The 14,934-nt window shown below is 38.1% G+C and overlaps 1 protein-coding gene across 8 annotated transcripts in view; it reads right to left on the bottom strand.

The window, feature by feature from the left end:
• LOC100369281 (uncharacterized) overlaps window positions 1-14,934 on the bottom strand; it is a 190,135-nt gene that overhangs the window by 163,186 nt on the left and 12,015 nt on the right. Inside the window, exon 2 of one of the 8 annotated variants that reach the window (XM_085508147.1) lies at window positions 5,890-5,950. The exons of the other annotated variants lie outside the window; for them this stretch is intronic. The gene's annotated coding sequence lies outside the window, so the exon portion shown is untranslated. The remainder of the gene's footprint in view (window positions 1-5,889; window positions 5,951-14,934) is intronic. 8 annotated transcript variants of the gene reach the window in all.

Below are 14,934 nucleotides of genomic sequence, written 5' to 3'. Positions count from 1 at the left end.
ATGTAGTATCAGAACCAGCATGACATTTGAGAGTGATTCAAAATGACATGTAGTATCAGGACCAGCATGACATTTGAGGAGAGTGATTCAAAAAGACATGTAGTATCAGGACCAGCATGACATTTGAGGAGAGTGATTCAAATATGACATGTAGTATCAAGACCAGCATGACATTTGAGGAGAGTGATTCAAAATGACATGTAGTATCAGGACCAGCATGACATTTGAGGAGAGTGATTCAAAATGACATGTAGTATCAGGACCAGCATGACATTTGAAGAGAGTGATTCAAAATGACATGTAGTATCAGGACCAGCATGACATTTGAGGGGAGTAATTCAAAAATGACATGTAATATCAGGACCAGCATGACATTCGAGGAGAGTGATTCAAAAATGACATGTAGTATCAGGACCAGCATGACATTTGAGGAGAGTGATTCAAAATGACATGTAGCATCAGGACCAGCATGACATTTGAGGAGGGTGATTCAAAAATGACATGTAATATCAGGACCAGCATGACATTTGAGGAGAGTGATTCAAAATGACATGTAGTATCAGGACCAGCATGACATTTGAGGAGAGTGATTCAAAATGACATGTAGTATCAGAACCAGCATGACATTTGAGGAGAGTGAATTAAAATGACATGTAGTATCAGGACCAGCATGACATTTGAGGAGAGTGATTCAAAAAGACATGTAGTATCAGGACCAGCATGACATTTGAGGAGAGTGATTCAAATATGACATGTAGTATCAGGACCAGCATGACATTTGAGGAGAGTGATTCAAAATGACATGTAGTATCAGGACCAGCATGACATTTGAGGAGAGTGATTCAAAATGACATGTAGTATCAGGACCAGCATGACATTTGAAGAGAGTGATTCAAAATGACATGTAGTATCAGGACCAGCATGACATTTGAGGGGAGTAATTCAAAAATGACATGTAATATCAGGACCAGCATGACATTCGAGGAGAGTGATTCAAAAATGACATGTAGTATCAGGGCCAGCATGACATTTGGGAAGAGTGATTCAAAATGACATGTAATATCAGGACCAGCATAACATTTGAGGAGAGTGATTCAAAATGACATGTAATATCAGGACCAGCATGACATTTGAGGAAGGTGATTCAAAAATGACATGTACGTGTAGTATCAGGACCAGCATGACATTTGAGGAGAGTGATTCAAAATGACATGTAGTATCAGGACCAGCATGACATTTGAGGAGAGTGATTCAAAATGACATGTAGTATCAGGACCAGCATAACATTTGAGGAGAGTGATTCAAAATGACATGTAATATCAGGACCAGCATAACATTTGAGGAGAGTGATTCAAAATGACATGTAATATCAGGACCAGCATGACATTTGAGGAGAGTGATTCAAAATGACATGTAGTATTAGGACCAGCATGACATTTGAGGAGAATGATTCAAAATGACATGTAGTATCAGAACCCGCATGACATTTGAGGAGAGTGATTCAAAAATGACATGTAGTATCAGGGCCAGCATGACATTTGGGAAGAGTGATTCAAAATGACATGTAGTATCAGAACCAGCATGACATCTGAGGAGAGTGATTCAAAATGACATGTAGCATCAGGACCAGCATGACATTTGAGGAGAGTGATTCAAAATGACATGTAGTATTAAGACCAGCATGAAATTTGAGGAGAGTGATTCAAAATGACATGTAGTATCAGGACCAGCATGACATTTGAGGAGAGTGATTCAAAATGACATGTAGTATCAGGACCAGCATAACATTTGAGGAGAGTGATTCAAAATGACATGTAATATCAGGACCAGCATAACATTTGAGGAGAGTGATTCAAAATGACATGTAGTATCAGGACCAGCATGACATTTGAGGAGAGTGATTCAAAATGACATGTAGTATCAGGACCAGCATAACATTTGAGGAGAGTGATTCAAAATGACATGTAATATCAGGACCAGCATAACATTTGAGGAGAGTGATTCAAAATGACATGTAATATCAGGACCAGCATGACATTTGAGGAGAGTGATTCAAAATGACATGTAGTATTAGGACCAGCATGACATTTGAGGAGAATGATTCAAAATGACATGTAGTATCAGAACCCGCATGACATTTGAGGAGAGTGATTCAAAAATGACATGTAGTATCAGGGCCAGCATGACATTTGGGAAGAGTGATTCAAAATGACATGTAGTATCAGAACCAGCATGACATTTGAGGAGAGTGATTCAAAATGACATGTAGCATCAGGACCAGCATGACATTTGAGGAGAGTGATTCAAAATGACATGTAGTATTAGGACCAGCATGAAATTTGAGGAGAATGATTCAAAATGACATGTAGTATCAGAACCCGCATGACATTTGAGGAGAGTGATTCATAAATGACATGTAGTATCAGGATCAGCATGACATTTGAGGAGAGTGATTCAAAAATGACATGTAGTATCAGGACCAGCATGACATTTGAGGAGGGTGATTCAAAAATGACATGTAGTATCAGGGCCAGCATGACATTTGGGAAGAGTGATTCAAAATGACATGTAGTATCAGGACCAGCATGACATTTGAGGAGAGTGATTCAAAATGACATGTAGCATCAGGACCAGCATGACATTTGAGGAGAATAATTCAAAATGACATGTAGTATCAGGACCAGCATGACATTTGGGGAGAATGATTCAAAATGACATGTAGTATCAGGACCAGCATGACATTTGAGGAGAGTGATTCAAAAATGACATGTAGTATCAGGACCATCATGACATTTGAGGAGAATGATTCAAAAATGACATGTAGTATCAGGACCAGCATGACATTTGAGGAGAGTGATTCAAAAATGACATGTACGTGTAGTATCAGGACCAGCATGACATTTGAGGAGAGTGATTCAAAAATGACATGTAGTATCAGGACCAGCATGACATTTGAGGAGAGTGATTCAAAAATGACATGTAGTATCAGAACCAGCATGACATTTGAGGAGAGTGATTCAAAAAGACATGTAGTATCAGGACCAGCATGACATTTGAGGAGAGTGATTCAAAATTACATGTAGTATCAGGACCAGCATGACATTTGAGGAGAGTGATTCAAAATGACATGTAGTATCAGAATCAGCATGACATTTGAGGAGAGTGATTCAAAATGACATGTAGTATCAGGGCCAGCATGACATTCGAGGAGAGTGATTCAAAAATGACATGTAGTACCAGGCCAGCATAACATTTGAAGAGAGTGATTCAAAAATGACATGTAGTATCAAAAAGCATCAAAGTTTTCTGGTGGGGCATGCAAGTAACTGCCTCCATGACGTCCCTGAATTTTAAGCCCTGATAAATATAGTTCACATCACTTTTCTTACTGTTTTAGTTTGCCAAATATTTTCAAATGAAAAGACTCGCAGTTTATATTATAGTGTTGTTGGGAGGCAACTCAGGGTTGAATTCTAAATGCCACCCAATTTCAATCAATAATCTAAAAATACAAATATACGCTTATAAATATTGAAGACCATTAATAAAGGCACTGTGTGAAGTACTCATACAATACTCTTCTATCAAATTTCTTCTGAATTATATGAATAAATCTTTTCATGCTCAAAAGATTTGCTGGCTATTATTATTCTTCTCTGAATACTGGGGTAATTTTATACGTCACTAATGATCTAGCAATTGACGAGAAAAATATATTGAGGAAGTCAAATTACTTGTAAAATTGTTTGTGAGATGTTTTTTTATAGTTGTGTATTGTTTGTCAGTCGTTTGTTTTGTGTTCTTGGAATGTAAATTTCCTTTACAGATTATGATTAGAACGTATCGGAAATAGAATCCTGCTACTGAACACTAATGTTCACAACATATCGGTAGATAGGATCGCTATACTGCCTTCATGCACATTTTGCAGTATTCCTGTAATATTCATATTATTGAGTTTGTGTGTTTCTATTATTTTGTGTCACTACGTCAAATATGAGCAAATTTTACATAGCTATAATACACATGTAAAATAGAAAATTTGTTGAAACGAAATACCACGTGGAGCACAACAATTTTTCATATGTCAGTCTAACTACTATACACTTTTGTGTTAAGTATCAGACACACCAGTTACGCTACTTACGTGGTGTGCAGCCATCTGTGCCAGCCAAGGTTCATTTATTCAATCATTGCCTCCCTACTATATCGGTATAGTACTATCCCAGACCCCAAGAACCCCCCCACCCCCACCTAGATCCGTCACTGGTATACAATGTAATTACAAAATCCAAAATTGTTAACAATGTCTCAGATTGGCTACCTAACCCCAAATCTTGCACAAGCCAATCACGAGAACACACACCTATTAAATTCGGGTTGTATAAACATAACAGTGAAAATGTTGAATATTTCTTTTATTGAAATTTAACGATAAAGGTTGCAGTTGTGGCAATGGAGCACTCAAGGTCACTTAGAAACACTTTGAAAAGATTTATAGAACTTCTCTATAAGTTTGTTTCAATGTTCTACTTAAGGACAACCAGTTTTAAAATAATAATGAAAAAAATATTTTTGTTTTAAATCAAAACAATACTATCAACTATACATGTCATCTCACTGACAGCTTAAAAACTACCATTAATTGTCAATTTAGTGAATATTACGTGATGATCATTTGTAAGAGTGGTATGAACTCTTCAAAACCTGAATGGTCTGGTAATAATGTTTTGTTTTGTAATCTGTGTATAAAATCGGCAGCAAAAACAGAGGATTACAAACACTATGTAAGTACTTGTAAAGTTGTTATTCATTAATAAATCTGTATACAAACATTTTTTTTTAATTTCTACAAACACAGTGATAACATATAAAAATAATAAAAAAAAATGTTTCCACATATTGTCAAGGAGTTACTGCAAACAAAATTGCTGTCAACCTGGAAAATAAACCTTTATCTCTAAACTAAGTGAAGGAGGTTTCTAACATTTGGTCAATGCCTAATACTAATTAAGGAGAATTGGAAATTCCGAAAGCCTGAAACCCATTACACAAGATATCACAGAGTATGAGTATAACACAGTATGTTCAAGAATGCTATGAGATACAGTTTCAGTTTTGTTTTAGTATCCATACCATATCAATCCAAAGATTATTAGCATATATGCCATGTATTAGGGTCATGTAGCCTATTGCAACAGAAGATCAGTTATTTTTATTATTATTTAGGTCTTGAATGGTGGTATACCAGCATAATGATTCAATAGGTTAGCTCATTATGTTTGTTGGTTTAGAATGTTAAATTTATATGAATATTTTTTAGATATAAGTTTTAAAATAATTTTGACAAAAAAAAAATGTTTCTTTAACACATCATATTGCCCCTACATGTGCATAATAAATTGTACTTATTTAGTCAATACTGAGTATAACACTAATAAGAGATGACATTGACAAAGTACACTTATCTATGTCACCGTAAATAACCATAATTTGAAAATAAGAATCACATTTAGCTGGAGTCAGAAAAATCTAAACTCAGAAAAGTTTGTCTTTCGTGAAACAGTTTTGCCTTAAAAGTTCAAACAGGTATAACTTTGTAAGCAGACTAACATTAGTGACCTTGTCTAAACTGTTGCTGCTAAAAAATTCTAATAATATGAATATAAGAAAGTTATTGTGTTTCAACGGTTAAACTAAATAAACATCACAAAAATCGTGTCTACTACCCGAATAACAGTGGTACAGAGAGTATGATGGTGGACTCAATAGCAGAGCAGAAACATACAACAAATGAAATACATTACCAGGCCATGTAGAGATTGCTAACTACACTCAGCCAACATTGGTAAATCAACAGAACACCTTTATAAAACAAGATAATCTTACCTACTGACCCACACACACAGTACACTTTACTGGTTACGAACAACAACACCGGTACCGTCCACTAGGAGAGAGAATTTAAAACAGCTCAGGTGAGGTAGAATGAAAGGAAAACAATGGCATTGTTGAGACTCAAGACATCGCTTTGGGTGATCACCTCGAGCTGTCTAGTTGTATAGAGCAGTGTCAAGAACTCTATCACGTTACTCTGCCTAGTACAAGTAAACTTCAACGTCATAGCAACAAAGACCCAAGTATCTAATGAGCCATTCTAATCCCGATCTCCCCTTTTATCGTTCAACTTGATTTCAAGTATTAGACAGGAATCGTAAATTCATGAGTCAACACACACTGGAAATCTATAAATTATAATAGTCTGGAAGGCCAAATAAATATAAAGTTATTAGTGAGAAGAATTTCGCTGATGGTTACAGAAATTCAAGATACTCAATTCAAAGAATGCAATTTTTAGTTAAAAAATGCGAAAAATAAAATAAAGAAAAATTCAAGTATCAATGGAAAAAATTTAATAGAGCAAAGCAGAGGAAAAATCATATCTTATAGATTCTAAACAAGAAATGGTATCTCCTCACCCTACCTTATCACAATGGTATCTTCCAGCCCCCACCTAGAGGCATCACATTAGAACATTTTGAGTTGAATGTTGGATGAGGAGATACAGTGAATTACGCTGTGGCTTGAAAGACAGCAACTATACGAGAACAACTCAATTATGCACGAAGTACACTATCATAGGTGTAGGGATCTTTCATATGGCACACTGCATAGTGCGTATAACAATAGAAATGAACTCACTACTGAACTGTAACTGAGAGGGGAACGTCAATGAATACATCCAGTAGCTATTACCTGTGCCAAGTTTGAATTACAAGAGCAATCAAGCATGCAGTTCATGCAAAGAGTTGTTGCTCACAATCCAGACATTGCTGAGTCAGGTAACGGCTCGTAACGTGCAATAAACCACCACTAACTACTAAAAAATTCACAATACCTCTGATAACAAAATAGTCGTCATAAAAACTACGATGGATGATCATCAAATGGCACGTTAATGTCGCTTTATTCGATAACAATGGTCTATGTACGTGGTGTCCTCATTCGACATGACCAATGTAAATCATGTTAATTGACCTAAAGTCTGCCACACAAAATACTTCTATTTCCCAAGGTATGGAAGTTTATTTCATAACAAAGCAACATTAACAATGAACTCAAATTACCGGGCAAGTGTAACACATTACTGTCACCAGGTAAGTCAGACCAAGGTCGTGTAATAGCATTCCATAGGTGTCAATGCCACAGCTGTTACTATGATGATCACAAAGTTCATTATCAGATAAAGGGAGAAGTACTTAATTTAGAACTATTGTTAAAGGGGACAACTTTATTTTACTGACTAAGTATTGATATGCCAAGTTCATTGGAGATAAGGATTTATTAAAAATAATCTGACTGTTATGGATTTTAAGATTAAGGACCAACACCTGAGTTTACTTTACATCAGGACCTGACAGGTTTATAAAGTTGATAATTTATTAACCAAGTTAAACAATTAAAAACTACTGAATTTTCAGTGTGCAAGAATGTTGCCAAGGTAATGCGTAAAATATGAAATAATTTCCTTATGGATGCACAACTATACATACACTGGAAATAAAAATAAAATATTCATATCTTTTTCATTTCAGATAAGGCAAAATAAAAAAATATGTGTGGTAATCCGACCAACCGAAAATGTATTGTCTTAAATACCCCAATACTGTTTTGGGCCAAAAATGGAAAAAATGATGCAAACAACATTAGGCCAAGAAAAAAATTTTTTTTTGTTGCCCTCAGCGACCGACCGAAAAATACGAAATATCGGGTCGCATTTTTTTTTTTTTCATATACCTCGGCTATTTACGATACCCTTAGTTTTCACGAGTTTAAAAAAAAAAATCCGACCGACCGACCCAATTTTTTAAATTTTCCGACTTGAGGGCAACATAAGTTTTTTTTTTTTTTTTTGGTCTTAAACATAGTTTATGTTAAGAAATCAGCAAGCTAGGACAAACAAAATTATACATGTGATATCAGACATGGCTGGTCACTTAAAACTAACAATAAAGTTGTATTTATCAGGGCTATTGTATTTTCTTTTGTGTTTAAATTTTGTATATACATCAGAAATAATATAAGCAAACTTTATAATTAAGTCATCTTATCTAAACCTGCCTTACAATCTATGTTACTAGGGGTGTAAATGATCACAATGCGCTCAAAAGACCTCTAAGCTGATTTCCACAGACTAGTCCATAACACTGACATCATATAAAAACTGCCACAGCCAGCCATTATATGTGAGTTTACAGGAAGAACACAATGCAGCCATTCAATACCGTCTTCAAAATACTTAATTGCTTTTCTCAGATTATTTTTAGTCTGCTCTGCTAAGATGATTATTTTTCACGTCTTTTTCAGCTCTGTCAAGTTACTTAAATCTACATCTAGGGTAGACATACTATTAATGTTGAAAATAAGCTCATTATATGGCGTGTACAATAATGTTAATGTTTACTGGGAAGGGAATTCACCTCCCCAACAAGAAATATTTGCAGTATGTGAATTATAAGAAGGTAAAGTTTAGTGTTTTCAGACATCAACGAACTATATCCAAGATTCATGACAATGAACTGACAAAATAACAAGCAATTCAATTTACTAAAACTTGATGAAGCACTGAATTGGATATGCACCTCCTACTTCTGAAAACAACACATGTACATGTATATAGAGAAAAGATTTTGTAAGTACTACATGTATACCAACTGGTGGACACTGCAGTAACATGTAATAGGTTTGTGGGTATACCAACTGGTGGACACTGCAGTAACATGTAATATGTTTGTGGGTATACCAACTGGTGGACACTGCAGTAACATGTAATAGGTTTGTTGGTATACCAACTGGTGGACACTGCAGTAACATGTAATAGGTTTGTTGGTATACCAACTGGTGGACACTGCAGTAACATGTAATAGGTTTGTGGGTATACCAACTGGTGGACACTGCAGTAACATGTAATATGTTTGTGGGTATACCAACTGGTGGACACTGCAGTAACATGTAATAGGTTTGTTGGTATACCAACTGGTGGACACTGCAGTAACGTGTAATATGTTTGTGGGTATACCAACTGGTGGACACTGCAGTAACGTGTAATAGGTTTGTTGGTATACCAACTGGTGGACACTGCAGTAACGTGTAATAGGTTTGTTGGTATACCAACTGGTGGACACTGCAGTAACATGTAATAGGTTTGTGGGTATACCAACTGGTGGACACTGCAGTAACATGTAATAGGTTTGTTGGTATACCAACTGGTGGACACTGCAGTAACGTGTAATATGTTTGTGGGTATACCAACTGGTGGACACTGCAGTAACGTGTAATAGGTTTGTTGGTATACCAACTGGTGGACACTGCAGTAACGTGTAATAGGTTTGTTGGTATACCAACTGGTGGACACTGCAGTAACATGTAATAGGTTTGTGGGTATACCAACTGGTGGACACTGCAGTAACATGTAATAGGTTTGTTGGTATACCAACTGGTGGACACTGCAGTAACGTGTAATAGGTTTGTGGGTATACCAACTGGTGGACACTGCAGTAACATGTAATATGTTTGTGGGTATACCAACTGGTGGACACTATAGTAACGTGTAATAGGTTTGTTGGTATACCAACTGGTGGACACTGCAGTAACGTGCAATAGGTTTGTTGGTATACCAACTGGTGGACACTGCAGTATTGTGTAATATGTTTGTGGGTATACCAACTGGTGGACACTGCAGTAACATGTAATAGGTTTGTGGGTATACCAACTGGTGGACACTATAGTAACGTGTAATAGGTTTGTTGGTATACCAATTGGTGGACATTGCAGTAACGTGTAATATGTTTGTGGGTATACCAACTGGTGGACACTGCAGTAACGTGTAATATGTTTGTGGGTATACCAATTGGTGGACACTGCAGTAACGTGTAATAGGTTTGTTGGTATACCAACTGGTGGACACTGCAGTAACATGTAATAGGTTTGTTGGTATACCAACTGGTGGACACTGCAGTAACACGTAATAGGTTTGTTGGTATACCAACTGGTGGACACTGCAGTAATGTGTAATATGTTTGTGGGTATACCAACTGGTGGACACTGCAGTAAAGTGTAATAGGTTTGTTGGTATACCAACTGGTGGACACTGCAGTAACGTGTAATAGGATTGTTGGTATACCAACTGGTGGACACTGCAGTAACATGTAATAGGTTTGTGGGTATACCAACTGGTGGACACTGCAGTAACGTGCAATAGGTTTGTTGGTATACCAACTGGTGGACACTGCAGTAATGTGTAATATGTTTGTGGGTATACCAACTGGTGGACACTGCAGTAAAGTGTAATAGGTTTGTTGGTATACCAACTGGTGGACACTGCAGTAACGTGTAATAGGTTTGTTGGTATACCAACTGGTGGACACTGCAGTAATGTGTAATAGGTTTGTGGGTATACCAACTGGTGGACACTGCAGTAACATGTAATATGTTTGTGGGTATACCAACTGGTGGACACTATTGTAACGTGTAATAGGTTTGTTGGTATACCAACTGGTGGACACTGTAGTAACGTGCAATAGGTTTGTTGGTATACCAACTGGTGGACACTGCAGTAATGTGTAATATGTTTGTGGGTATACCAACTGGTGGACACTGCAGTAACATGTAATATGTTTGTGGGTATACCAACTGGTGGACACTATAGTAACGTGTAATAGGTTTGTTGGTATACCAATTGGTGGACACTGCAGTAACGTGTAATATGTTTGTGGGTATACCAACTGGTGGACACTGTAGTAACGTGTAATATGTTTGTGGGTATACCAATTGGTGGACACTGCAGTAACATGTAATAGGTTTGTTGGTATACCAACTGGTGGACACTGCAGTAACATGTAATAGGTTTGTTGGTATACCAACTGGTGGACACTGCAGTAACATGTAATAGGTTTGTGGGTATACCAACTGGTGGACACTGCAGTAACATGTAATATGTTTGTGGGTATACCAACTGGTGGACACTGCAGTAACATGTAATAGGTTTGTTGGTATACCAACTGGTGGACACTGCAGTAACGTGTAATATGTTTGTGGGTATACCAACTGGTGGACACTGCAGTAACGTGTAATAGGTTTGTTGGTATACCAACTGGTGGACACTGCAGTAACGTGTAATAGGTTTGTTGGTATACCAACTGGTGGACACTGCAGTAACATGTAATAGGTTTGTGGGTATACCAACTGGTGGACACTGCAGTAACATGTAATAGGTTTGTTGGTATACCAACTGGTGGACACTGCAGTAACGTGTAATATGTTTGTGGGTATACCAACTGGTGGACACTGCAGTAACGTGTAATAGGTTTGTTGGTATACCAACTGGTGGACACTGCAGTAACGTGTAATAGGTTTGTTGGTATACCAACTGGTGGACACTGCAGTAACATGTAATAGGTTTGTGGGTATACCAACTGGTGGACACTGCAGTAACATGTAATAGGTTTGTTGGTATACCAACTGGTGGACACTGCAGTAACGTGTAATAGGTTTGTGGGTATACCAACTGGTGGACACTGCAGTAACATGTAATATGTTTGTGGGTATACCAACTGGTGGACACTATAGTAACGTGTAATAGGTTTGTTGGTATACCAACTGGTGGACACTGCAGTAACGTGCAATAGGTTTGTTGGTATACCAACTGGTGGACACTGCAGTATTGTGTAATATGTTTGTGGGTATACCAACTGGTGGACACTGCAGTAACATGTAATAGGTTTGTGGGTATACCAACTGGTGGACACTATAGTAACGTGTAATAGGTTTGTTGGTATACCAATTGGTGGACATTGCAGTAACGTGTAATATGTTTGTGGGTATACCAACTGGTGGACACTGCAGTAACGTGTAATATGTTTGTGGGTATACCAATTGGTGGACACTGCAGTAACGTGTAATAGGTTTGTTGGTATACCAACTGGTGGACACTGCAGTAACATGTAATAGGTTTGTTGGTATACCAACTGGTGGACACTGCAGTAACACGTAATAGGTTTGTTGGTATACCAACTGGTGGACACTGCAGTAATGTGTAATATGTTTGTGGGTATACCAACTGGTGGACACTGCAGTAAAGTGTAATAGGTTTGTTGGTATACCAACTGGTGGACACTGCAGTAACGTGTAATAGGATTGTTGGTATACCAACTGGTGGACACTGCAGTAACATGTAATAGGTTTGTGGGTATACCAACTGGTGGACACTGCAGTAACGTGCAATAGGTTTGTTGGTATACCAACTGGTGGACACTGCAGTAATGTGTAATATGTTTGTGGGTATACCAACTGGTGGACACTGCAGTAAAGTGTAATAGGTTTGTTGGTATACCAACTGGTGGACACTGCAGTAACGTGTAATAGGTTTGTTGGTATACCAACTGGTGGACACTGCAGTAATGTGTAATAGGTTTGTGGGTATACCAACTGGTGGACACTGCAGTAACATGTAATATGTTTGTGGGTATACCAACTGGTGGACACTATTGTAACGTGTAATAGGTTTGTTGGTATACCAACTGGTGGACACTGTAGTAACGTGCAATAGGTTTGTTGGTATACCAACTGGTGGACACTGCAGTAATGTGTAATATGTTTGTGGGTATACCAACTGGTGGACACTGCAGTAACATGTAATATGTTTGTGGGTATACCAACTGGTGGACACTATAGTAACGTGTAATAGGTTTGTTGGTATACCAATTGGTGGACACTGCAGTAACGTGTAATATGTTTGTGGGTATACCAACTGGTGGACACTGTAGTAACGTGTAATATGTTTGTGGGTATACCAATTGGTGGACACTGCAGTAACGTGTAATAGGTTTGTTGGTATACCAACTGGTGGACACTGCAGTAACATGTAATAGGTTTCTTGGTATACCAACTGGTGGACACTGCAGTAACATATAATATGTTTGTTGGTATACCAACTGGTGGACACTGCAGTAACGTGTAATAGGTTTCTTGGTATACCAACTGGTGGACACTGCAGTAATGTGTAATAGGTTTGTTGGTATACCAATTGGTGGACACTGCAGTAACGTGTAATATGTTTGTGGGTATACCAACTGGTGGACACTGTAGTAACGTGTAATATGTTTGTGGGTATACCAACTGGTGGAAACTGCAGTAACGTGTAATAGGTTTGTGGGTATACCAATTGGTGGACACTGCAGTAACATGTAATAGGGTTGTTGGTATACCAACTGGTGGAAACTGCAGTAACGTGTAATAGGTTTGTTGGTATACCAACTGGTGGACACTGCAGTAACGTGTAATATGTTTGTGGGTATACCAACTGGTGGACACTGTAGTAACGTGTAATAGGTTTGTGGGTATACCAATTGGTGGAAACTGCAGTAACATGTAATAGGTTTGTTGGTATACCAACTGGTGGAAACTGCAGTAACGTGTAATAGGTTTGTTGGTATACCAACTGGTGGACACTGCAGTAACGTGTAATATGTTTGTGGGTATACCAATTGGTGGACACTGCAGTAACGTGTAATAGGTTTCTTGGTATACCAACTGGTGGACACTGCAGTAACGTGTTATAGGTTTGTTGGTATACCAACTGGTGGACACTGTAGTAACGTGTAATAGGTTTGTGGATATACCAATTGGTGGACACTGCAGTAACGTGTAATAGGTTTGTGGGTATACCAACTGGTGGACACTGCAGTAACGTGTTATAGGTTTGTTGGTATACCAACTGGTGGACACTGTAGTAACGTGTAATAGGTTTGTTGGTATACCAACTGGTGGACACTGCAGTAACGTGTTATAGGTTTGTTGGTTGGTAAACCAACTGGTGGACACTGCAGTAACGTGTTATAGGTTTGTTGGTATACCAACTGGTGGACACTGTAGTAACGTGTAATAGGTTTGTGGGTATACCAACTGGTGGACACTGTAGTAACGTGTAATAGGTTTGTGGGTATACCAATTGGTGGAAACTGCAGTAACATGTAATAGGTTTGTTGGTATACCAACTGGTGGAAACTGCAGTAACGTGTAATAGGTTTGTTGGTATACCAACTGGTGGACACTGCAGTAACGTGTAATATGTTTGTGGGTATACCAATTGGTGGACACTGCAGTAACGTGTAATAGGTTTCTTGGTATACCAACTGGTGGACACTGCAGTAACGTGTTATAGGTTTGTTGGTATACCAACTGGTGGACACTGTAGTAACGTGTAATAGGTTTGTGGGTATACCAATTGGTGGACACTGCAGTAACGTGTTATAGGTTTGTTGGTATACCAACTGGTGGACACTATAGTAATGTGTAATATGTTTGTGGGTATACCAACTGGTGGACACTGTAGTAAAGTGTTATAGGTTTGTGGGTATACCAATTGGTGGACACTGTAGTAACGTGTTATAGGTTTGTTGGTATACCAACTGGTGGACACTGTAGTAACGTGTAATAGGTTTGTTGGTATACCAACTGGTGGACACTGTAGTAACGTGTTATAGGTTTGTTGGTATACCAATTGGTGGACACTGTAGTAACGTGTTATAGGTTTGTTGGTATACCAATTGGTGGACACTGTAGTAACGTGTTATAGGTTTGTTGGTATACCAACTGGTGGACACTGTAGTAACGTGTAATAGGTTTGTTGGTATACCAACTGGTGGACACTGTAGTAACGTGTAATAGGTTTGTTGGTATACCAACTGGTGGACACTGTAGTAACGTGTTATAGGTTTGTTGGTATACCAATTGGTGGACACTGTAGTAACGTGTTATAGGTTTGTTGGTATACCAACTGGTGGACACTGTAGTAATGTGTAATATGTTTGTGGGTATACCAACTGGTGGACACTGTAGTAACGTGTAATAGGTTTGTGGGTATACCAACTGGTG

Source organism: Saccoglossus kowalevskii, chromosome 14, assembly GCF_978046115.1.
Source record: "Saccoglossus kowalevskii chromosome 14, keSacKowa6.1, whole genome shotgun sequence".
Classification (NCBI taxonomy): Eukaryota; Metazoa; Hemichordata; class Enteropneusta; family Harrimaniidae; genus Saccoglossus; species Saccoglossus kowalevskii.
Note: the sequence above shows the minus strand (reverse complement) of the source record. Positions and strands in the feature narration are given on the sequence as shown.